The sequence below is a fragment of the Schistocerca gregaria genome, chromosome 5 (genome assembly GCF_023897955.1).
Source record: "Schistocerca gregaria isolate iqSchGreg1 chromosome 5, iqSchGreg1.2, whole genome shotgun sequence".
Classification (NCBI taxonomy): domain Eukaryota; kingdom Metazoa; phylum Arthropoda; class Insecta; order Orthoptera; family Acrididae; genus Schistocerca; species Schistocerca gregaria.
The window spans coordinates 482,424,102-482,450,593 of record NC_064924.1 but is presented as its reverse complement, the minus strand read 5'-3'; the positions used below and the strand labels follow the sequence as shown (position 1 = coordinate 482,450,593).

Sequence of the window (26,492 nt, the reverse complement as noted above, 5' to 3'; positions counted from 1 at the left end):
GGCGAGAGTATATCTACACCTACATGCACACTCCGCAAGTCAACGTATGGTGCGTGGCGGTGGGTACCTTGTACCAATACTGGCCACTTCCTTTCCTGTTCCACTCGCAAACACAGATCGAGGGAAAAACGACACCCTGTTCGCCTCCGTACGAGCCCTTATTTCCCTAATCTTCTTAGTACTTACGCGAAAAGTACTTTTGCGGCAGTGAAATCGTTCTGCAGTCAACTTCGATGTAACGAAGAGGACGTTTTCTTCCCTCCAGTGGTTCCTATCTGATTACACGAAGCATCTCCGCAATACTCGCGTCTTGAATGAACCTACCGGTAAGAATTCTAGCAGCACGCTCCCAAATTACTTCGATGTTTCCATTTAATCTAACCTGGTGGGGATCGCAAACACTAGAGTAGTATGGGCCGCACCAGTGCTTTTTAAGCGGTCTCCTTTACAGATGCATCACGATTTTGTAAAATTGTACCAATACACCGACATCCATCGTGTGCCTTCCCTGCTAGCCGGCCGCTGTGGTCGAGCGGTTCTAGGCGCTTCAGTCCAGAACCGCGCTGCTGCTATGGTCGCAGGTTCAAATCCTGCCTCGGGCATGGATGTGTGTGATGTCCTTAGGTTAGTTAGGTTTAAGTACTTCTAATGTTAGGGGACTGATGACCTCTGACGTTAAATCCCATAGTACTTAGAGCCATTTGAACCATTTTGAACCTTCCCTACTACCGTCCTTAACTGATCGTTCCGTTTCAAATCGCTTTGCAACGTTGCAACAACTTGACTGTGTCAAGCAGTATACTGCTAATGCTGTATTCCAACATTACGGGGCTATTTTTTCTACCCATCCGCATTATCTTACATTTTACTACACTTAGAGCAAGTCAACACACCAACTATAAATTTTATCTGAGTCATCTTGTATCGTCCTGCAGTCACTCAACGATGACTCCTTCCCGTGCATGACAGAACCACCAGCAAAGAGCTGCTCACTTTGTCCGTCAAATCATTTATGTCTGCATAGAATAAGTGTGATCCTGTCCAACTTCTCTGGGGCGCACCTGGCGACAACGTTGTCTGTGGTGAACGCTGGCCGTCGAGAACAACGTACTAGACTCTACTGCTTAAGAAGTGTTCCGGGCACTCAGATACAGGGCAACCTATTTCTATGCTCGTATCGTCAACAGTCTAATGGATATTGGGTTTGTGACGTTAATGGAGATCACAACATGCATGCGGCTTATCGCCATCTTGAGGAATTTTGGAAATGGCGAATCATTGGTTTGAGGCATATGCCAAACATGTTTTTTTTCTTCTACAAAAAATTATATGGTTTTTGAAAAACTAGCTGTTGCTTTCCTTCATTTACACGAGGCTATATTCCTTAGAGGCGCACTGAATGACATCGAATCCGACACTGTGGACGCAGGCACACCCGATGTACATCAGAGATCCGAAAACTTGACGCGTATAGTTGGTTGCGTGCGGTTTCCGCGGCTGCTACAGTGTACTCGTAAACGTTTTCGGTTCTCGGATATTAATTCGGTTCCTTTCGGTTCTCGAGAACGCAAGTTCTCGATTCTGCCTATTGTGACGAGCTGGTGAGAGGAACGAAATTTCAGCGTAGATTATACGTGCTTCCGCTGTGTCACTTTTATTTAGTCGTAAAGCATCCTACGTTCCACTGCCATTTTCCTCCTTTCTGTGGCGATACCGTTTAAACCTATCCCTGAATTCTCTGTCCTTTTTGCGTCCACCTTTCCTCCTTTTCCTTCCTCTTGTTAAACGAAAATCGTACGATTTTATTGCAAGAACGTTTTAAAACTCGCTAATAACGTCATTATACCGTCTTGTAATTAAAGCTCATTTGCTAATCCTCGGAATGGCGCTACGCAGTCTCCCCTGCTCGCTAGGCCGAAAGGAAAAATTCGCCCTAATGAAATAGCGAAGAAGAGAGATATCGAGAGGGAGACACTGGTAGCAGCTGCGAGCCCGTGTCATTATAATGTTCCGGGCGCTGGGCCTCAATGTGGGGCAACGGCCATAACCGTAACGAGACGGCGTGGCGCGCAGCGCTGCACGCGGCTCCTACCGGAACTACAACCTCCACCTCCGCGGACGTCCGACTGCAACTTACTGTGCCTCGTGGTCAAGTCAGACACCTAGAAAACTTTCTTTCAGTATCCTAAACCTCCCTGTTTTTTGTGGCTCCTACGTTTCAGTAACACAATTTTTTATACTCACGAAACGTCGATACATTTACATTGACTCTGCCAACCGTAGAATGGTCAAATCCTCCCCAGAAAACATGAAAAAAAAAAACAGACAGAATCAATGCCAAATTCGTAACAAGTTCTTTATCAATAGTCGTCGAAAGAACGGGTTCCACAAGCCGTGCGAATAACACATGGCTGAAATAAATTGACTGTATGTTTTTCCCTTTTCTTCGTCGACATTCTGACTGGCTTCCTGCGACCCACAACGACTGTACCAACCTCTTCATGTCATAGCAACACTTGCACCCAACGATCTCGGTTGCGTTGGACATATTCGAATATCTGCCTTCCCCTAAAAATTTTTGCGCTGTGTAGCCCCTTGTAGTACCATAAAAGTTACCTCTTTTAAAGGACATCATATCATCATATCCGCCGATGATTGTAGGAATTATTTATTTCAAAATTGCAATTTCGGCCTTTGGGTAAGGTTGCCATCCGTCCCAGTATACCGGAACCGTCACTTTTGTGGACTTTCTTGTCCCGACATCCCGAAAAGACCGAATTTTGCAAAATACTGCTAGGTGCTTAGCTCAGATCCTGAAGTAAAGAGATCTGGAGCGCAACATGTAAATGCAGCCCCAGCCGGTGTGACCGTGCGGTCCTGGGCGCCTCAGTCTGGAACCGCGTGACTGCTACGGTCGCTGGTTCGAATCCTGCCTCGGGCATGGATGTGTGTGATGTCCTTAGGTTAGTTAGGTTTAAGTTGTTCTAAGTTCTAGGGGACTGATGACCACAGAAGTTTAGTCCCATAGTGCTCAGATCCATTTGAACCATTTTTTTTTTTTTGTGTAAATGCAGCCGCAGTTAGTTTTATTTGTGTCAACAAGTTTATGTTGACAAGGTCGTCTCACATATGACGTTGAATATTGCATTTCATGTAGCCAAGAAATAATTAATTCGATTTCGAAATTTGCGGAAGAGACCATAGCATTTGATTGCTTACAGAAATGGGCTATTTCTTTTAATAAATATCAAGTATTTGATTGGATGGCACTAACTGAAACCTCAGATTAGGCGATGACTGAAAATACTATTATATGCGTGACAAAAAGTGGCATGAATTTCAAAAAATGGTTCAAATGGCTCTGAGCACTATGGGACTTAACATCTTAGGTCATCAGTCCCCTAGAACTTAGAACTACTTAAACCTAACTAACCTAAGGACATCACACACATCCATGCCGGAGGCAGGATTCGAACCTGCGACCGTAGCAGTCCCGCGATTCCGGACTGCAGCGCCTAGAACCGCGAGACCACCGCGGCCGGCCATGAATTTCAAGCGACAATTGTTTTCAGGAATATATGTATTTGAAGAGCTTTTTAGAAATCAAGCGTGACTTGGAAGAATGTAAGTCTAAACACTCGGTGGAAGTTCAAATGCGTTCAAATGGCTCCAAGCAATATGGGAGTTAACATCTGAGGTCATCAGTCCCCTAGGCTTAGAACTACTTAAACTTAACTAACCCAAGGACAGCACACACATCCGTGCTCGAGGCAGGATTCGAACCTGCGACCGCTGCAGCAGAGCGGTTCTGGACTGAAGCGCGTAGAGCCGCTCGGCCACAGCGGCCGGCTCTCCGTGGAAGAAATGTGGATTTACTTTCTTGAGAAAACCGAAAATCTCGAACGCAAATGCCTACTGCTAAAGTTACTCGAGTAATTGTTTTCAATTCTCGCAAAAAACGGCACCGTGGAAAGAGAATTTTCGCTGTTGTCGGCCCAGTGGACTGAAGATAGAAGTCGACTGCTGACAAGGACTGTAGAATCAGTCTTAACAGTGCCAGTTTAACTGCAAGCTGACATGGATGGAGTCTTATAAATACGTAAAAGTGAAAAAAGACTTGCTGAAAAAGCTGAAATCTTCCGAAAAACATGGTGTGATAACTAGTGCTACCGCAGCAAGTAATTATATTAAATAAACTTTTATTTCATTTCGAAACCACCATATCCGAGTGTCTCGACGAGGTCACAGTCAGATATGGCAACCCTATCTTTGGGCCATTTTCAGCAGATACTACAAAAGGTAAAAGAATACAAAAATGATGCACAGAGTGTAATCGTATGTACAGAACTACACAAACAACGTAACATCTTTTTACATCTGTTGACAACATTCAGCGTTCTTGGTTATGATACAGGCGCAAGCTGGCTGGGTAGCAAAATTTCTTTATAACAGAGTAGCCTAAAAATACGAATGTTATCTATTCTATGGGTCTCACACTGCCCAGAGTACTAATTCAGAAAACGGCAACAATAATTTTTCTTGATACTTTGTTTCGTATCCATTGCACCTGATGAAAAAAACATAGAAGGCGCAAGATGTACTCCAATGATACAGCCAACAGGACACCACATCAACTTTGGACAATACATCGCAAGACGCTGCCTCGTAAATACTGGATACAACTTGTTACAAAGCGCTAAAATGATAATGTAGATATGTAAAAGCAGATGACAATAAATACCAAAGTCCTTAAAACGTTTTCAATGAAAGTGTAAAAAGTAATTATGCAATAATATGATACGCTCCTAAAACAGTTTACATACGATAGGACATAGTCTCAGGATAAAACGAAATGAAGAGGATAAAAATTAATTTACAAAAATAAATTGTGTACGTTTGATACCCCTTCGTTAAAATGGTTCAGATGGCTCTAAGCCTTACGGGACTTACCATCTGAGGTCATCAGTCCCCTAGAACTTAAACCTAACCAACCTAAGAACATCACACACACCCATGTCCGAGAGAGGATTCAAACCTCCGACCGTGGCGGTGACGCGGTTCCAGACTGAAGCGCCTAGAACCTCTAGGTCACACTGGCCGGCTACTTCTTCGTTATCATGTATAATAACTGCAATACTATAGAAAACATCGGGACCACTGATAAAAGTTGTTACGTAGCATTTACGAAGAGCTAGCAAAATATATCACTTAAGAGATTCTAAAAAATAAATGAAATATGGATGAAAGTGAAAAGTGGTAGCGCATATAATTCTTCCATGTTACCAAATAAAAACGTTGTAAGCACCATACATATTATGAAATCAACGTACGCTCGTTTCTATACATAATAATAGGCAGTAAACCCACATTAGATGAAAAAGGTATTGCGTCCTTATGCTATGTTACTTTCTGTGATTTACACGTAAAACAGAATATGTAGAGATTATGTGAAAACCTTCTATTTCTTAAATCAGTTTTATCGTTAAGTAAACCGTCAGCATTATTTTTAATGTAGCTGGAAATTTCTATTTCTTCGAAAATGTTCATGATTCTACTTTTGGGCACTATATGCAGTATTGCAAGGGCCGAATCTATGTTGCTCACCATATGTTTATTCTCAGTCAAATGTTTACAGAAGTTAGAGACCTTTGTTTGCCTGATACGTTCTTTAAACCTGTCGCCGATGCACCACGATCTATTCTACATACCCCTGATATTGCAAATTGGTTGGTTGTACCAGTGCTATTCTGTATTTCTTGGCTAATGTATTGTCTGTGTGAAAACTGATCTCGAGAATGAGACTTTCACTTTGCAGCGGAGTGTGCGCTGATATGAAACTTCCTGGCAGATTAAAACTGTGTGCCGGACCGCACTTGCTCGCGAACGGCAAAGGTACCTAGTTCGAGTCTCGGTCCGGCACACAGTTTTAATCTGTCAGGAAGTTTCAAAAACTGATCTCTGCGTCGGTTTTCTTGAAACCCTGTGCGATTTTATCTGAGACTGCGGCTACGTATGGCACCGTGGCAAACTTAGTCTTTTTGTACTTAGCACTTTCTCTTTCTAGCGTAAATTGATGGACGATATCTGCACCCTCTTTTTTTCACTTCCCAATCAAATAGTTCCTGTCCCCTTCCAATCACAGTTTACCGCATGTTTCTTTACTCACCGACTGCATGGAGAACTTCATCGTATCTCACCAATGCACGTAATTCTTAGCGTCCTTCTGTAACACCACATCTGAAAAGCCTCGATTGTCTTCTCTTCCGTTTTTCCACATCTCCTGATGTTTTTGCCGCTGTTAACATTGCTCCAGTAGAGGGAGGGGTTCGGTGGCAGCGGTCATCCTGGCTCTCTTCACGTTTAACCTACGAGAAGCTTTCAGTAAGTAATGAAACACTTTCTTTCTCGACCTGTTTCGGTTGAAGAAATGAAGAATTTTTTGTGGGACGTCGTGCAATATTCCCACTTTAGGCCCTATAGTTTGTTTAAGTACCCATAGGTGACTGAGCTATACGTAGCCTTCAAAATGGCGTCGTTAACGGAAGCGCGTTCCGAGCAGAGAGCTGTCACTGAGTTTCCATTAGAGGAAAACCAGAGCATGGCAGATATTAACAGGCGCTTACAGCGTGTCTACGACGACCTAGCTGAGAACGAAAGCACGGTGAACCATTGGGTGGAGTGCCTCTCATCATCGCAACAATGTCACGCAAATCGTGCGATCGCCCACGTGCCGTACGGCCGCATAGAGCTGTGAGTCCTGCGAACCTGGAACGTGCGGACACTCTCATTCGAGGCGATCGACGGATCACAATTGAACAAGTCGCTACTCAACTGGACGTAGTGCTGACACACTCGTCCGCCAGGCTCCTCGCTGCCGAACAAAATGCCGCAAAGAGCAACGCAGGACCATTTCTGCTGTTCCACCTTGCACGTTACCAGGCAGATAGTAACAATTTTTTTGTCGAACATGATCACAAACGTCGATACTTGGCTTCATCAGTTTGTACAGGAAACAAAACGGCAATCCATGTAGCCGCGGTACACGACCTTTCCTACAAAGAAAAAGTTCAAAGCCGCACCGTCAGCCGATAAAATAATGGCGGCCGTCTGCGGAGACTCTGAAGATATCCTCCATGATACAGAGATCAACTCTGAAACGAAATGTGTTACTCTCAGGAAACTGAAGATACGACTTCAGCGTGTCAGTCGCCACAAAAATACAAAGGAACTTCTCCATGACAACTTAAGGCCTCACATCCTACAGCCTGGATCTCACATCTTCCAACTCCATCTGTTTGGCCCAATGAAGGATGCACTCCGCGGGAAGCAGTACATGGAAGGTGGGGAGGTTATTGATGCAGCAAGAAGTTAAATGATAATTAATTAAAACCCTCAGGTGGGGACAGCTGAAAAGGTGTGCCACGATCGGGAATCGAACCCAGGATCTCCTACTTACATGGCAGACGCTCTATCCATCTGAGCCACCGAGGGTACAGACGAATAGCGCGCCTGCAGGGACTTATCCCTTGCACGCCTCCCGTGAGACCCACATTCCCAACTGTCCACAGTCTACATACGTAATGTACCTAATAGATACTTGCCCATCCACTCATTACTCGCGCACACTAAGTTGACGATTACCGTAACAGTTCGGGAAACCTGTGCGCAAGGGATAAGTCTCTGCAGACGCGGTATTCATCTGTGTCCTCGGTAGCTCAGACGGTTAGAGCGTCTGCCATGTAAGCAGGAGATCCTGGGTTCGATTCCCGGTCGGGGCAGCCGAGGGTTTCAACTGATTATCATTTATTCTATAGAAGCTGCATGGTCATGAATGATATCTGTTCTTTCGAGAACAGTTACGATCTTGATAGCAAGAGGTTAGCTTTGACGTCGACTAACAAGAATCATGCGGGCATACGGGCCCTCCCAGTAAGACGACCTAAAATCGTCGCAATGAACGGAGACTTTGTTGAAAAACAGGGGGTTGGGGGTTGGGTTGAGTTGATTTGGGGGGGAGGGGACCAAACAGCGAGGTCATCGGTCTCATCGGATTAGGTAAGGACGGGGAATGAAGACGACCGTGCCCTTTCAAAGGAACCATCCCGGCATTAACCTGAATCGATTTGGCGAAATCACGGAAAACCTAAATCAGGACGGCCGGACGAGGGATTGAACCGTCGTTCTCCCGAATGAGAGTCCAGTGTGCTAACCACTGCGCCACCTCGCTAGGTGAAAAACAGGGTTTTCTAGCCAAAAGAGTGGGGAATAATATGGTGTACTGGAAACCTGAGCAAAGCCAACTTGCTTTTAGAAAAAAATTGCCCTTTTAAACAATTACAAAGCGACTACAAAAAGTAAGTTTCACATCATAGTGGCAGGTCAAGTAACTTTTATGGAATGCTGCACTACACTTCACAGTGAGACAGATAGATGGCACTGTTTTTCATACTCACCATGCCCCTGTAAACAGTAGTCGGAATCGATTGTCGACTCCATGGAGTGTTCTGTGCACCACGACCAAATCATGGATATAATTGGAAGGAGAAACAGCGTAGGTCATATTTTTTTGTTTTATTATCCGTAAAATCGATTTTCGGTCACTTAGTGACCATCTTCAGTGCTGCAAGATGCAATTAAAATTGTTAGGCACTGGTATTAACTAGCTTAGAGCTAAATTTGTGATCCCTTGATGCCTCAGAACATGTCCTACCAACCCGTCCCTTCTTCTTGTCAAGTTGTGCCACAAATTTCTCTCCTCCCCAATTCTATTCAATACCTCCTCATTAGTTATGTGATCTACCCATCTAAGCTTCAGCATTCTGCTGTAGCACCACATTCCGAAAGCTTCTTTTCTCTTCTTGTCCAAACTATTTATCGTCCATGTTTCACTTCCATACATGGCTACACTCCATACAAATACTTTCAAAAAATACTTCCTGACACTTAAATCTATACTCGATGTTAACAAATTTCTCTTCTTCAGAATCACTTTCCTTGCCATTGCCAGTCTACATTTTATATCCTCTCTACTTTGACCATCATCAGTTATTTTGCTCCCCAAATAGCAAAACTCCTTTTCTACTTTAAGCGTCTCATTTCCTAATCTAATTCCCTCAGCATCACCCGATTTAATTCGACTACATTCCATTATCCTCGTTTTGCTTTTGTTGATGTTCATCTTATATCCTCCTTTCCAGACACTATCCATTCCGTTCAACTGCTCTTCCAAGTCCTTTGTTGTCTCTGACAGAATTACAATGTCATCGGCGAACCTCAAAATTTTTATTTCTTCTCCATGGATTTTAATACCTTCTCCGAATTTTTCTTTTGTTTCCTTTACTCTTTGCTCAATATACGGATTAAATAACATCGGGGAGAGGCTACAACCCTGTCTCACTCTCTTCCCAACCACTGCTTCCCTTTCATGCCCCTCGACTCTTATAACTACCATCTGGTTTCTGTACAAATTGTCAATAGCCTTTCGCTCCCTGTATTTTGCCCCTGCCACCTTTAGAATTGCAATAGTGAACTACAAATAAAAAATCAGAATCGATAAATGAACCCATAGCAGCCGGAATGTCAACACGCAAAGCAAAACGCTGCAAACTTATGCACCAACCTAATACAACGCTTGGTACCGGTCTGACTCCGTGACATCTGGAGGTTTGGGTATCAGAGAATTGTAGTTCGGCCAATGGCGCTGCTGAGCCCGAAATTTGTAATTACGGCAGAGATCAGGGACGTGGTTCGCGGGACTCGAACCAACAACGTCCACCTTAAGAGGCAGCGAGACCTCGAGGAGAACCGCAGAAGGCGGGCAGTTCCTCGTGAGCTGAGCGTGCTGCCTTTAGTCGTGTTTGGTGTCTGTCGCCTTTCGTCATGGGCAACGTTCCTCCCCTGATCAGAACACGCGCCCCGAGTGGGCAGTCGCCACAGCGCGCTCTGTTCTTTCGCAACGCGGCGGGCAAGGTCAGGCAGGCCCTCTCGAAGCATGAGGCGCCCCGCCGCGCGCTCCTGCGTGCCGGCCACGTGACCGCGCGCTGACGTCACGCGTGGCCTGGTTCCTCCTAATGGAAGCAGGCGCCGGCGCCGCCGCCGCCGCCGGCTGCAACGCCGAGATGCGCGCGCTGCCGCCTCCGCCAGTACACTGAGGCTCGGTGCATGTGAGCGAGCAGCAACCGTGCGTGCTCGCAGCCTAAGAAATCTACTCACAAGGGAACCTCCCCATCGCACCCCCCTCAGATTTAGTTATAATTTGGCACAGCGGACACGCCTTGAAAAACTGAACACAGATCAATCGAGAAAAAATGAAGAAGTTGTGTGGAACTACGAAAAAAATAAGCAAAATATACAAACTGAGTAGGCCATGTGCAACATAGGCAACATCAAGGATAATGTGAGCTCAGGAGCGCCGTGGTCCCGTGATTAGCGTGAGCAGCTGCGCAACGAGAGGTCCTTGGTTCAAGTCTTCGCTCGAGTGAAAAGTTTACTTTCTTTATTTTCGCAAAGTTGTGGTCTGTCCGTTCGTTCATTGACGTCTCTGTTCACTGTAATAAGTTTAGTGTCTGTGTTTTGCCACCTCACCGCAAAACCGTGCGATTAGTAGACGAAAGGACGTGCCTCTCCAGTGGGAAACGAAAACATTTGACCCCAAGGACTTAGGTCAACCGTTTCTTCCACAGGAAAACACGTCTGATATATTCTAAACGACACTGGTTACGGCATGTGCGTTACATGACAGGAATATGTTGTCGACCCACCTAACTTGTACACTTGGCGAATGGGTAAAAAGATTCCTCTACCTGGCCCGATTTAGGTTTTCTTGTGGATGTGATGATCACTCCCCAAAAAAAAAGTGATGAAAGCATGCGAGTTTGTCACATAAACTACAACAAATGAATGCAACAGTTTCACAGTCGCACAGTTTTCCCTGTGCTCTGTCAAAACATATGTTTTTAACGTTTTCAAATTTTTTCGTTTGTAGACCGTCGAATCCTGCATATGTCCAAGCAAATCTGAACATGTCCTGGAATTTTGGAGAGCGAGGTTGATTATGTGTGAGTGCCTGAACTTTGATAATTGACACACGATCATGTAAACAATACTGCTCTGTGTACCTGTGCAGCTTCGCAAAATCATAGAATCTTTTCGCAAAGTATTTCACTTGCCGAAAACCAAACACATCTAATGGTTGCAAAAGAGGTGTACAACCTGGAAGAATGGTAATCACGTCTACTCCTACACTAAAATTGTACAATGCCTGATACTTCTGTCCTGCATAGCTGTTAAGGAGTAAGGCAAAATCTTTGTCCGCGTAAGGAGCAATCACACGTTCATTAAAGTATTTCAACTCTTTTCTCTATTTTTCCTGACGCACTGCAATTCACAATGACATTCAGCGTTTGCGCTAGTACCCTATTCACCTGTTGCTGAACTTGCGGTCCAAATACACCATTTTTTTCTTGCAAACATAAATAAAATGTAGGTAAAAGAAATCCTGCTTTGTTCAGAGCATATTGTTTGGTATAACTATGTGAAGTGGCATGCAGCTGGTCTACAGTACATTCCGTGTCGCCTTCTCCAACTAACGATAACGTGCGGGTCGATTTCATTTCATTGTGAAAACCGGACTGATCTGTGTTGATAATATATGCGTCTTCATACTGTTGGAATCTGACGTTAGTTTCTGTAACAAACGTCTTCGAACACTCTAAAAGTTCTTCCAGTTTATTCGCGTAGTTCATGCTTACATATTTCGTAATCTTCCTGCTCGTAATTTTGTATTTTCTTTTGAACGTGACAAGCCAATGAGATGAAGCCTTGAAGTCCAGGCCGATTTGTTTAGCGTAATGCAGTCCCCAGATCTGTAGGTCTGTATCATGCACTGCATTTAATTCATTTCTGGTTTTAATAAATTGTCAGTATACATGGTTTTCTACTTCACTGAACTTCTGTCGTCAGGTTCCACGATTTCTTTCCAATATTTTTTCATCCATCCCTTTAAATTTCTTAAATTTATTTGTTACTTCACTCCATAATCTATATTTGCGTCTTTTAATTGGTTTGGACAAGTGACCTGTATTGGAGCATTTCCTTCATGCAACCCAAAGAAATACCATCAGAATGAAGTCGCAGTATTTCCTCTTCGTGTTCTTCGTACGGATCGTCAACAATCTCATCATCTGGTACATACAGCACCGCAGCAATCAGCAAGGTACAGCCATCACCACGCGTACTGTTTATCAACAAATGTAGGAAATAATCATATAAATGCTCGACAATCGTTCGCTCCCTTAATGAACTTTCCGATTCCTTACAGTTCGGAAAATATTCATTGACCTTGTTATTGAAGTAGCGAGCTATATTTGCTGGATTCATATTGCCCACGGAATACATCTCACGTATTTAATGCGCTGTCGTCCAAAGTAGCGAACAGTCAACTGCCAGCCAGGGAGCCTCGTTAGCAAAAATACTCTCTCTTCCCCCGCTCTGTAGTCGACTGACGTTGTGTGGTTCAAATGGCTCTGAGCACTATGGGACTTAACATCTATGGTCATCAGTCCCCTAGAACTTAGAACTACTTAAACCTAACTAACCTAAGGACAACACACAACACCCAGCCATCACGAGGCAGAGAAGACGTCGTGTGTTTCGATGTTTGTTTAGGTGTAGCGTCCCCATACTATGACGCAGTTACCTCGCATCGGACGGACGGACAGACAGATAATAACTGTCTGAATTTAAAAAATTAAACTTTTCACTCAAGAGAAGACTTGAACTCTCGTTCTGTAGCTGCTCACGCTAACCACGGGACCACGGTGCTCCTGAGCTCACATTATCCTTGATGTTGCCTATGTTGCACATGGCCTACTTACTTTGTATATTTTGCTTATTTTTTTCATAGTTCCATACAACTTCTTCTTGTTTTCTCGATTGATCTCTGTTTAGTTTTTCAAGGCCTATCGACTGTGCCAAGTTATAACTAAATCTGAGGAGGTGCGATGGGGAGGTTCCCTTGTCAGTACACATACGCCGTCACTGCAGCGATGCTGCGGTACTTGATTCTAAGGCTACCGGAATGGATGTAGCTAGAAGAAAGCAGCGAATTTTTTATTTATTTACTTACAAATCAAGTTCAGTAGGACCAAATTGAGGAGCAAATCTCCAAGGTCATAGAACGTGTCAGTACATGAAGTTACTACATAAAAATAATAACACATAAAAATAAAATCTTTATGAACACAGAAAAATGTCAAGGCATAAATTTAGGTAAACATAGTCAACAATATAACGTAAGAATCAGCTTTATTTTACAAGGAGCTCCTCGACAGAATATGAGTGACCCATGAGGAAAGCCTTCAGTTTCAATTTGAAAGGGTGTGGATTACTGCTAAGATTTTTGAATTCTTGTGGTAGTTTATTGAAAATGGATGCAGCGGTGTACTGCATACCTTCCTGCACAAGAGTTAAGGAACGATTTTTGCCGAGTATTAACTGAGTGAAAGCTGCTTATTCTTGGGAACAAGCTGATATTGTTAACAAGAAACGACAGTAATGAATATATATACTGAGAAGCCAGTGTCAAATATCCAGACCAGTGAACAGGGGTCGACAAGAGGTTCCACATACCCCCCGAGCCACAAATTTCTGAGCCAAAAAAACCTTTTAGAATGAGAAGTGTTACCCCAAAGTATAATACCATACGACATAAGCGAATGAAAATAAGCAAAGTAGACTAATTTTCGTGTTGAACGATCACTTACTTCAGATACTGATCGAATAGTAGAAATGGCAGCATTATGTCTTTGAACAAGATCCTGAACGTGGGCTTTCCCCGACAGTTTACTATCTATCTGAACACCTAGAAATTTGATGTGTTCAGTTTCATTAATCATTTGTCCATTCGGTGAAATTAAAAGTTTGGGTTTTGTTGAATTGTGCGTTATAAACTGTAAAACTGAGTCTTACTGTGATTTAGCGTTAGTTTATTTTCTACAAGCCATCAACTTGTGTCATCAACTACACTCTTTGAAACCGATCCAATGTTGCACACAACATCCTTTACTACCAAGCTAGCTAGTGTCATCAGCAAAGCCGGCCGGAGTGGCCGTGCGGTTCTATGCGCTACAGTCTGGAGCCGAGCGACTGCTATGTTCGCAGGTTCGAATCCTGCCTTGGGCATGGATGTGTGTGATGTCCTTAGGTTAGTTAGGTTTAAGTAGTTCCAAGTTCTAGGGGACCGATGACCTCAGCAGTTAAGTCCCATAGTGCTCAGAGCCATTTGAACCATTTGTCATCAGCAAACAGAAATATTTTAGAGTTACCTGTAATACTAGAAGGCATATCATGTATACAAATCCCTGGGGCGCCCCCATCTGACCCACATCACAGCCATTCCCAACACTGTGAATAATGACCTTTTACTGTATGTTGTTAAAGTAAGAGGTGAACCAATTGTGAGCTTCACCCCCTATTCAGTAATATTCCAACATCTGGAGCAATATTTTGTGATCAACACAATCAAACAGCTTAGTTAAGTCAAAAATATGGCTAGCGTTCGAAACCTTCTATTTAACCCATCCAGTACCTCACAAAGAAGAGAAAATATGGTATTTTCTGTTGTTAAACGACTTCTAAAGTTGTTGGATGTTGCTGCCATACAATGAAATGGGAATGGCGGTTATAGCAGCCACACCATATCTATGCGCAGTAATCATTCCGGGATGTACGATGATGGATAAATTCCGAAATGCATCATACGAGGAACAAAATCATTCCTTGACTCATGTTTGACTTTTATCCTTGCCACCTGAATGCAGAAATAGTGACTGTTTTAATTTCAAATTTGACGTCGGATAACAAATGACAAAAGAAATATGTTTTTTCTTGTGATATAATTATAGATTAATAGTTTTCGGATTTTTTCCTGTACTCTTACTGCGAAACCTTTCTGTTTTCCAAATTACATGAATCTAGGCGCAAATGGTTCAAATGGCTCTGAGCACTTTGGGACTTAACTTCTGAGGTCATCAGTCCCCTAAAACGTAGAACTACTTAAATCTAACTAATCTAAGGGCATCACAGACATCCATGCCCGAAACAAGATTCGAACCTGCGACCGTAGCGGTCACGCCGTTCCAGACTGTAGCGCCTAGAACCGCTCGGCCAATTAGGTCGGCTGAATCTAAGCCAACGGAATGTAACCCATAGGTTTCGACGAGTGGGTTTGAGAGTATCAAAAAAATCTACTTCTACGTGACATCTGCATCTACGTGATTACTCTGCTATTCACAACAAAGTGCCTGGCAGAGCGTTCAATGAACCGCCTTCAAGCTGTCCCTCCACCGTTCCACTTTCGAACGGCACGCGGGAAAAACGAGAACATAAATTTTTCTGTGCGAGCCCTGATTTCTCTTATTTTATCGTGATGGTCATTTCTCCCTATGTAGGTGGGTGCCAACAGAATATTTTCGCAATCAGAGGAGAAAACTGATGATTGAAATTACATAAGAAGATCCCGTCGCAACGATTTGATTACCCCTGCAATTCACGTAGAATGTATGTGACACTATCTTCCCTATTTCGCGATAATACAAAACGAGCTGCCCTTCTTTGTACTTTTTCGATGTCATCTGTCAGTCCCATCTGATGCGGATGCCACCCCACACAGCAGTACTCCAGAATAGGAAAGACAAGCGTAGTGTAAGCAGTCTCTTTAGTAGACCTGTTACACCTTCTAAGTTTTCTGCCAATGAATCGCAGTCTTTGGTTTGCTCTACCCACAATATTATTTATGTGATCGTTCCAATTTAGGTTATTTGTAATTGTAATCCCTAAGTATTTAGTTGAATTTACAGCCTTCAGATTTGTGTGACTTACCGCGTAATTGAAATTTAGCTGATTTTTTTAGTACTCTTGTGAATAACTTCGAACTTTTTCTTATTCAGGGCCAATTGCCACTTTTCGCACCCTACAGATATCTTATCTAAATCGTTTTGCAAGTCGTTTTGATCATCTGATGACTACAAGACGGTAAATGACAGCATCATCTGCAAACAATCTAAGACGGCTACTGAGATTGTCTCCTATGTCGTTAATATAGATCAGGAACAATACAGGGCCTATAACACTTCCTTGAGGAACGCCGGATATTAGTTCTGTTTTACTCGATGACTTCCCGTATATTACTACGAACTGTGACCTTTCTGACAGGAAATCACGAATCCAGTCGCACGACTGAGGCAATACTCCGTAGGCACGTAGTTTGGCTAGAAGACGCTATGTGAGGAACGGTGTCAAAAGCCTTCTGGAAATCTAGAAATATGGAATGAATTTGACATCCCCTGTCGATAGCACTTATTACTTCATGAGTATAAAGAGCTAGTTGTGTTTCAAAAGAACGATATTTTCTGAAACCGTACTGATTATGTGTCAATAAATCGTTTTCTTCGAGGTACTTCATAATGTTCGAATATAGTACATGTTCTAAATCGACGTTAGTGATGTAGGCCTGTAATTCAGCGGATTACTCCTACTTCCCTTTTTGGGTATTGGTGCGACTTGAGCAATTTTCCAGTCTTTAGGTACGGATCTTTCTGTGGGCGAGTGGTTGTATGTAATTGCTAAATATGGAGCTATTTTATCAGTATACTCTGAGAGGAACCTGACTGGTATACAAACTGGACCGGAGGCCTTGCCTTTATTAAGAGATTTAAGCTGCTTCGTTACTCCGAGGATATATACTTCTGTGTTTCTCATTGGCCGTATTTTTTGACTGCATTGACTCAGAAGCTTCCCTTTTTCACCTCGCCAAAGGGACCGTAGGACCTAGTACTTTATATAAGTGTCAACTTGATCGTCTACTCGTTCCTGAGAAAAATGTTTTAACAGTAAGCCACACACACGGACAACAAAGCGATACTACAAGGGTTCTGTTTTTACCGGCTGAAGTTGTTGTTGTTGTGGTCTTCAGTCAAGAGACTGGTTTGATGCAGCTCTCCGTGCTACTCTGTCCTGTGCAAGCCTCTTCTGCTTCAGAAACGCTTTCCTTACCATTGTCAGTATACATTTTATATTCTCTCTACTTCGACCATCATCAGTTATTTTGCTCCCCAAATAGCAAAACTCATTTACTACTTTAAGCCTCTCATTTCCTAATCTAATTCCCGCAGCATCAGGCGATTTGATTCGACTACATTCCATTACCCACGTTATGCTTCTGTTGATGTTCATTTTATATCCTCCTTTCAAGACACTGTCCTTTCCGTTCAGCTGCTTTTCCAGGTCCTTTGCTGTCTCTGACAGAATTACAATGTCATCGGCGAACCTCAAATTTTTATTTCTTCTCCATGGATTTTAATTCCTACTCCGAACTTTTCTTTTGTTTCCTCTACTGCTTGCTCAATATACAGATTGAATAACATCGGGGAGAACCACTGCTTCCCTTTCATGTCCCTCGACTCTTATAACTGCCATCTGGTTTCTGTACAAATTGTAAATAGCCTTTCGTTCCCTGTATTTTACCCCTGGCACCTTCAGAATTTGAAAGAGAGTATTCCAGTCAACATTGTAAAAAGCTTTCCCTAAGTCTACCAATGCTAGAAACGTAGGTTCGCCTAAAAATCAGCAGTATTCTCTTATTGATTCTAATTTTTTGAAACACTGCTCAAAAATCGTGTTCTAATTGGAAATCATTCCACTATTTGGGCCTATTTGGGCATTGCCAGTGCAAAGGAGTGGAAACTGAAGATGAAAAACTTTGTTTTTCGGGTTAAATTTGCCGTTTTCAAGGGCTACAAGCAGGTAAAGGCTTAGACACAGGCAGCAGATCAGCTACTTTCTTTTTTTATTGTATGGTGTGAATGAATTGCAATTAAGTTTTTAGTATATTACTGTTACTATAACTTCCTTCCTCTTTTATTATTTCGAAAATATGGTATACACATTTTTAATCATTTAAAGTAAATGAATCACTGTGCTTCATTGCTACGTCACTCTGTAAAAATATTTCCACGCTAGGCAACGACGGCAAGAAACTAATTGTATAGACCAGATGGGTCTGCACGTATACACGTACCTTACGCCACGACACACGATAACACAGACACCATTATCTCAGCAATGGTGCACCAATTGTTACACCACTGTCGCTCATTTGTGTCGGCATTGTTATTAAAGTAGCACTGATCGCCTTTCCCATTTTCTGTAATAACGCAATATTTTTATATCAGTGCAGATTTTACAAATAAAAATTGCTCGTTCCTTGAAAAAGATTTATTTATAAACGAAAAATTTTAACATTGCTGCTGTGCCTAATTGATGTTTCTGTTTTTCTTTCGGTTATTGGTATTAAAAAAAATAAAAGGCACCTGTTATAACGACACCAACGAATACCGAAAAATACCGGTTATTCAGTACTAACTTGCAGGTATCGGTTTTAACCAGTCTGTTTTTCTCATCTCTGCAATAAAGCAGAGCTTATACAGTACCAGCTGACATAGCGGAATATGTTTCCAACTGTTATTATTTACTGAAATTTTGAAACTTCAGATGAAATGGCTCCCACCAGGGAGCAAATAATCTGTTGAATATGGCTTTTTCAAGTTTTGAATGGCCACATTCCAGTATAAGCGCCGCCATCATAAATCAAACAGAAAATAATAGGTTGGTTGGTTGTTTGGGGTAAGAGACCAAACAGTCTCATCGGATTAGGGAAGGATGAGGAAGGAAGTCGGCCGTGCCCTTTCAGAGGAACCATCCCAGCATTTGCCGGGAGTGATTTAGGGAAATCACGGAAAACCTAAATCAGGATGGCCGGACGCGGGATTGAACCGTCGTCCTCCCGAATGCGCGTCCAGTGTGCTACCAGTGCGCCACCTCGCTCGATTAATACTTGCCTATACCGTTTCTCTCCTGATCCGGTTTCTTGTTAAAATCCTCACAAAACTTTGCATAACTTCAAACCATGCAGCACTGTCCCTTAATCGTACCAGGATACTCCTTGCGAGACGTGTTCCACATTTCAGGATATTTCTTCACCTTTCCAGTCAAGAATTTCACATCCATACAGGGTGCATCCGTGGAAAGCTGACGGCAGTTGTTGTTATAGTTGCGAACACAAACGCACTACCCTATTCTCCCATTACTACTGTTTCGAAACGGTTTAGGAAACGAGGCTGTAGGCTCGTGATGATAAATCGCTCTTTTTCATTGGACCTAAGAATGTCGATACTATTGGAGATGACATGGATTCTACTCTAGCACTATACATTTCTTTTGCAACACGTTTTAGATAGCTGTCTTGTCTGTCTGGGTGTTCAGTACAAATTTTGCAGATGATTTCAGACGTACTTCCTGATGAGGTAGAGAGTTGAAATTTTAAACATAACACAGAACTGAATGACTATACAATATTAACTCGCTTTCTTGTCTGTCTGTCCGGTAGGCCTCAGGCTGCAAGTGGAACAGGTGGGTAACGGCTGACATCTCGGCTGCTTTGCAGGACTAGCTTGTTCTGTGGGTAGTATCGGAATGCCCGCCCGGTTGAATGTAATCACGGCACTTGAGAAAAAAATATTCTGTAGTAATCTTTAAAATTCCAAGTTGAAAATTAACCTTTAAATTCTCAATCGACACATTTGCTTTCTCTTGGTCAACATATTCCTAATAATAATACAGTAGTGACCGATATTTAAACACGATATATTTAATGTTTTCTGAGCAAAACATAAAAAAAAAAAATTTGAAGTAAACGGTCAAATGTTTTATGAAATGTCTTTGTAAAAGTGAGAAGCAAGACATATTAAAGAAACATTTGATGCGATCTGCAATGATGCTCGAAGTCTACATTTTATATCCTCTCTACTTCGACCATCATCAGTTATTTTGCTCCCCAAATAGCAATACTCCTTTACTACTTTAAGTGTCTCATTTCCTAATCTAATTCCCTCAGCATCACCCGACTTAATTCGACTGCATTCCATTATCCTCGTTTTGCTTTTGTTGATGTTCATCTTATATCCTCCTTTCCAGACACTGTCCATTCCGTTCAACTGCTTTTCCAAGTCCTTTGCTGTCTCTGACAGAATGACAATTTCATCGGCGAACCTCAAAGTTTATATTTCTTCTCCATGGATTTTAATACCTACTCCGAATTTTTCTTTTGTTTCCTTTACTGCTTGCTCAATATACAGATTGAATAACATCGGGGAGAGGCTACAACCCTGTCTTACTCCCTTCCCAACCACTGCTTCCCTTTCATGTCCCTCGACTCTTATGACTGCCATCTGGTTTCTGTACAAATTGTAAATAGCCTTTCGCTCCCTGTATTTTACCCCTGCCACCTTTAGAATTTGAAAGAGAGTATTCCAGTCAACATTGTCAGAAGCTTTCTCTAAGTCTACAAATGCTAGAAACGTAGGTTTGCCTTTCCTTAATCTTTCTTCCAAGGTAAGTCGTAAGGTCAGTATTGCCTCACGTGTTCCAGTATTTCTACGGAATCCAAACCGATCTTCCCCGAGGTCGGCTTCTACTAGTTTTTCCATTCGTCTGTAAAGAATTCGTGTTAGTATTTTGCAGCTGTGACTTATTAAACTGATAGTTCTGTAATTTTCACATCTGTCAACACCTGCTTCCTTTGGGATTGGAATTATTATATTCTTCTTGAAGTCTGAGGGTATTTTGCCTGTTTCATACATCTTGCTCACCAGATGGTAGAGTTTTGTCAGGACTGGCTCTCCCAAGGCCGTCAGCAGTTCCAATGGAATATGGTCTACTCCGGGGGCCTTGTTTCGACTCAGGTCTTTCAGTGCTCTGTCAAACTCTTCACGCAGTATCGTACTGTATCTCCCATTTCATCTTCATCTACATCCTCTTCCATTTCCATAATATTGTCCTCAAGTACATCGCCCTTGTATAGACCCTCTATATACTCCTTCCACCTTTCTGCTTTCCCTTCTTTGCTTAGACCTGGGTTTCTATCTGAGCTCTTGATGTTCATACGAGTGGTTCTCTTATCTCCGAAGGTCTCTTTAATTTTCCTGTAGGCAGTATCTATCTTACCCCTAGTGAGATAAGCCTCTACATCCTTACATTTGTCCTCTAGCCATCCCTGCTTAGCCATTTTGCACTTCCTATCGATCTCATTTTTGAGACGTTTGTATTCCTTTTTGCCTGCTTCATTTATTGCATTTTTATATTTTCTCCTTTCATCAATTAAATTCAGTATTTCTTCTGTTACCCAAGGATTTCTACTAGCCCTCGTCTTTTTACCTACTTGATCCTCTGCTGCCTTCACTACCTCATCCCTCAAAGCTACCCATTCTTCTTCTACTGTATTTATTTCCCCCAGTCCTAACAATTGTTCCCTTATGCTCTCCCTGAAACTCTGTACAACCTATGGTTCCTTCAGTTTATCCAGGTACCATGTCCTTAAATTCCCACCTTTTTGCAGTTTCTTCAGTTTTAATCTACAGGTCATAACAAATAGATTGTGGTCAGAGTCCACATCTGCCCCTGGAAGTGTCTTACAATTTAAAACCTGGTTCCTAAACCTCTGTCTTACCATTATATAATTTATCTGAAACCTTTTAGTATCTCCAGGATTCTTCCATGTATACAACCTTCTTTTATAATTCTTGAACCAAGTGTTAGCTATGATTAAGTTATGCTCTGTGCAAAATTCTACCAGACGGCTTCCTCTTTCATTTCTTAGCCTCAATACATACCCACCTACTACGTTTCCTTCTCTCCCTTTTCCTACACTCGAATTTCAGTCACCCATGACTATTAAATTTTCATCTCCCTTCACTATCTGAATAATTTCTTTTATCTCATCATACATTTCTTCAATTTCTTCGTCATCTGCTGAGCTACTTGGCATATAAACTTGTACTACTGTAGTAGGCATGGGCTTCGTGTCTATCTTGGCCACTATAATACGTCACCATGCTGTTTGTAGTAGCTTACCCGCACTCCTATTTTTTTATTCATTATTAAGCCTACTCCTGCATTACCCCTATTTGATTTTGTGTTTATAACCCTGTAGTCACCTGACCAGAGGTCTTGTTCCTCCTGCCACCGGACTTCACTAATTCCGACTATATCTAACTTTAATCTATCCATTTCCCTTTTTAAATTTTCTAGCCTACCTGCCCGATTAAGGGATCTGACATTCCACGGTCCGATCCGTAGAACGCCAGTTTTCTCTCTCCTGATAACGACATCCTCTTGAGTAGTCCCCGCCCGGAGATCCGAGTGGGAGACTATTTTACCTCCGGAATATTTTACCAAAGAGGACGCCATCATTATTTAATCATACAGTAAAGCTCCATGCCCTCGGGAAAAATTACGGCCGTAGTTTCCCCTTGCTTTCAGCCGTTCGCAGTACCAGCACAGTAAGGCCGTTTTGGTTATTGTTATAAGGCCAGATCAGTCAATCATCCAGACTGTTGCCCTTGTAACTACTGAAAAGGCTGCTGCCCCTCTTCAGGAACCACACGTTTGTCTGGTCTCTCAACAGATACCCCTCCGTTGTGGTTGTACCTACAGTACGGCTATCTGTATCACTGAGGCACGGAAGCCTCCCCACCAACGGCCAACGGCAAGGTCCATGGTTCCGGGGGGGGGGGGGGGGGGGGGGGGGGTGGAGTGTTAGAAGTCATGCAGAGCAAATAATGAGAATTTAAAGTTTTTTTAATGGAACTTTAAATTCTCAACCGCACCTTGTTCGATGTCATGCAGAGCAAATAAGGTGCGATTGAGAATTTGAAGTTCCATTTTTAACTTGCAATAAAAGAATTTTAGAGTGCTACAGCGCATTTGTCTGCTGGATAACGTAGAGCAGGAGTAGTCAACTCTTTTTTTACCCACAGCAGACTTTTGTGTTTCAGTTAGTAGTAAAATTTTCTAACTGCCCACCGGTTCCACAGTAACGGTGATTTATGAAGTAGGTAAGAAACATTAGAAAATTTATAAAGCAGACGTACAGCAAGTTAAAGTATTTAGTAATAATGACTTGCCAAATACTTTGTCAAAATTGTATGAAAACGTAATTAAAACGTTTTTAAAACCCCTCCTGCCTGCCACCCACCATAAAAGCTGAAACGCCCACTGTTGGACGGTAGGGACCAGGTTGGCATCCACAGAATCGTAGACAGGGCAGCTGGCTGTGATTGAAGGTGCAAAACCGTTCCAGATATTTTCCTATACAGAATCCTTCAAGTACCAGGAAAGAGAATGAGTGCTGTGTTAGAAATAATGTCTCCCTTTTGAGTGCTGTCGCCATCATTTTTCACGCTAACTCACCTGATAAAAACGTAAATGTATAAAATAGAATAATTTTCAACCGTAAATCAGAGCGTATTCTCAATCTAATTGAGTATTTTACTTAGCGATGTTTTCACGTAACTAACGTTTGAGTGTTCCAGCTGCTGCGATTCTTTTTTATGGTTATAGGTATTTAAGTACTTGAGTTTTCAAGGAAATGTCAGCCACATTCTTGCTTCAGTGTTAGAACTGCTGTACATTATTTCTATCATGGTTCAAAAGCGGGTTAAATTAGTCGTTAATTTATTTTATTCCTTATTTTCAGAAAAATAATTTCGGGAAACATTTGACCTTTTTCTTCTAAAAATGTTTTATTTATTAAGTTACTCATGCTACAGGTTTTAATTAAAAATTTGTCTGTAGAATAGTGGGAGAGTTTTAGGAGAAACGACTTTAGTTTAGATATAAATTTTCTTCCTTCCTGTCATGAACTTGGTGTTATTGCGAAAATGATCAAAGATTTTGTTGCTGCACATTGATCTTCTTCGTGATACACTAACACTTACAATAATGCGTAACGGAAGGTAAATTTTTCTTCTATTGCTGTAGCTGAGGGCATCACTGTTCTTCTCAAATTTTGATGGGTTATTTATGACGAAATTTAGTAGTGAATGCATATATCGTGAAGGAGCAATAAAATTCCTGATTCATTGGAGGTACATATACACGATAATTATCGGTATAAACGCTCAATACGCTCAGAATGATACGTAACTGAGTCTAAACAAGTTATGCGAATAAAACAACGACATAATTGGCAACTGGAGAGTTGGTAAACAATCGACAGCTTTCGAAGAAGCCCGACGTTTCAAGGAGTGCCAACTGTTCCCCACGCATGAGCAAAACAAGGCACACTAACTTGTCATTAATGTCTTCCGACGTGCCCTGCCTCGTAAGGAAAGCATACTTATCCCGTGTGTCATTCAGGCAAGCTGTCACCTGTATAAGGTCACCATCGCTCAGTGGCAAAGGTAATGTTGGTCGCGCTATATTCCGACAACATGACTGTATTTAAAAGCAGTCGCAACATCAGTTTTATAGCTACGGAACAGCTTTGAGATACCACTTATCAATGCAAGGAATTAAAAATCAGAATTAACCTCGACAAAAGAATTTGTCTTCTCCAAACCTCAAATCTCCGTAAGCGGCCGGTGCAATATTTGCGAATAAGCCCACCGGATAAAATACGAGGGTTGGAACTTAAATAGTGCCGGCCGGTGTGGCCGTGCGGTTCTAGGCGCTTCAGTTTGGAACCGCGTGACCGCTACGGTCGCAGGTTCGAATCCTGCCTCGGGCATGGATGTGTGTGATGTCCTTAGGTTAGTTAGGTTTAAGTAGTTCTAAGTTCTAGGGGACTGATGACCTCAAATGTTGAGTCTCATAGTGCTCAGAGCAATTTGAACCATTTGAACTTAAATAGTGGCAACTATTTATTCACAACTGATACAAAAGAGTTACATGTTTACACCTGTTACTATCCTTCGAAGTAGCCGCCAGCGCTGTGTTGAACCCATTGCCAGCTATGTGGAAGGCGTAGTACAACGTTACCAGAGCCTGTTCAGTAGATGGTGCGAGTGGCTCTGAGCACTATGCGACTTAGCTTCTGAGGTCGTCAGTCGCCTAGAATTTAGGACTAATTAAACCTAACTAACATCACACACATCCATGCCCGAGGCAGGATTCGAACCTGCGACCGTAGTGGTCGCTCGGCTCCTGACGTTCCTCCACGGCAGACCGTCAGTGCACAGTATTACTGTTCGTTTTTGGAGCATCACTTGCGACCAGCTTTGCGAAATAAGCGGTGAGACTTTCTGCTCAACCCACCCACCATTTTGCACGACAATGCGCGGGCGTATACAGCGCAAGCTGTGGCTGCTCTGTTCGGTCGAAGGGACTGGGAAGTACTGTACCATCCACCGTACTTCCCGGACTTAAGCCCTTGTGAATTTGACTTGATTCCGAAGATGAAGGAACCACTTCGCGGCATTCGCTTCAGAACTGTTTCAGAGATTCGACAGGCAGTAGACCGCTCCTCTTTCAGCAGTATAATTTTCCGTGTCTCGGAGCCAGAACCGTGCTACAGTGGCTTGAGGAGCATTATACTGAACTCAGATTGGTGTTCCGGCAACCAGATTCGCCTGATGTAAATGCTATGGAACCCAACTGTGTTGCTATCCGGCGCCATCACGGCGTATGCATATCATTGGCCTGTTATTTACGCCAGTTACACGACCTGTGCTGAGACATCTAATGCCACATGTCTCCACAAGCCAACCAACGGAATACCGTATACCTGATACGCAAAACCAGTGATGTATTTCGGTCCAAAGACGGACAGACAAGCTATTAAGCAGGTGGTCATAACGTTTTTTCCATGTTTTTAATTTTTTATTTCAAAACGTACTTTTTTGTGCACAGCCCTCGTATAACATTTACTGTGTTGAGATGTCCGTATGGGCACCATGTGAAAGTCTGAAAAAATTTGATGTCAGGCTTTGCGCCGACAACTGAATGAGGCGTTTGAGCCATATTGCAAAGAGGGTGCAGCTGAAGTAGAGGGTGATTCTGTGATATCGTGGGTGTGTTCTTCGTACCACGTCTTGAGGACATTCATTCAGTTTAACGTGAACAGGGACCAGCAGGCTCATTTCAACATTCTCAACGACCAGATGCCGCCCTTTCTTCTACATCTCCATGATTAATCGGTTGTGGACACGTTCGTCTTCCAAGGTAACAACAGCCGTGTTCATAGGGCTACAAGCGTACTACCCTGGTTTGACGAACCTTTATTGTCGACTGGCTCACGAAACCATCTGATCTGCATCCCGTGGAAGATGCCTGGGACTATTTGGAACGACGGATGTAACGTGCCAGTAACCTCGTATCTCTACGGGATCTAGTAATTAATGAGTAGCTTCAGCTTATATGGCATACCTGAAGGAACTTGTTTACTCTCTTTCTCGGCGGAACTGACCCCATTATCAGTGCTAGCGGCGGTGTCATCCGGTAGTGGTGTCACATTTCCTAGGGCTGGATAATTTCTGCCTGGCTGCTCTTGCCGCTTTCGCAGATGGGAAGAGGAAAAAAACTGATTGTCAGGATGCCCCTCTGTAAAGTTTGTACTTCCGTTATTTTGTACTTGCGGCCCTCAACAGAAATGACTATTG

General features: G+C 42.7%; 1 protein-coding gene and 1 non-coding gene across 2 annotated transcripts in view; both read left to right on the top strand.

The window, feature by feature from the left end:
- LOC126272036 (guanine nucleotide-binding protein G(o) subunit alpha) overlaps positions 1–26,492 on the top strand; it is a 929,986-nt gene that overhangs the window by 279,969 nt on the left and 623,525 nt on the right. The gene's annotated exons all lie outside the window — the stretch shown is intronic.
- Trnat-ugu (transfer RNA threonine (anticodon UGU)) lies at positions 7,705–7,778 on the top strand. Its single transcript has one exon. It is a non-coding gene; the product is annotated as a tRNA-Thr (tRNA).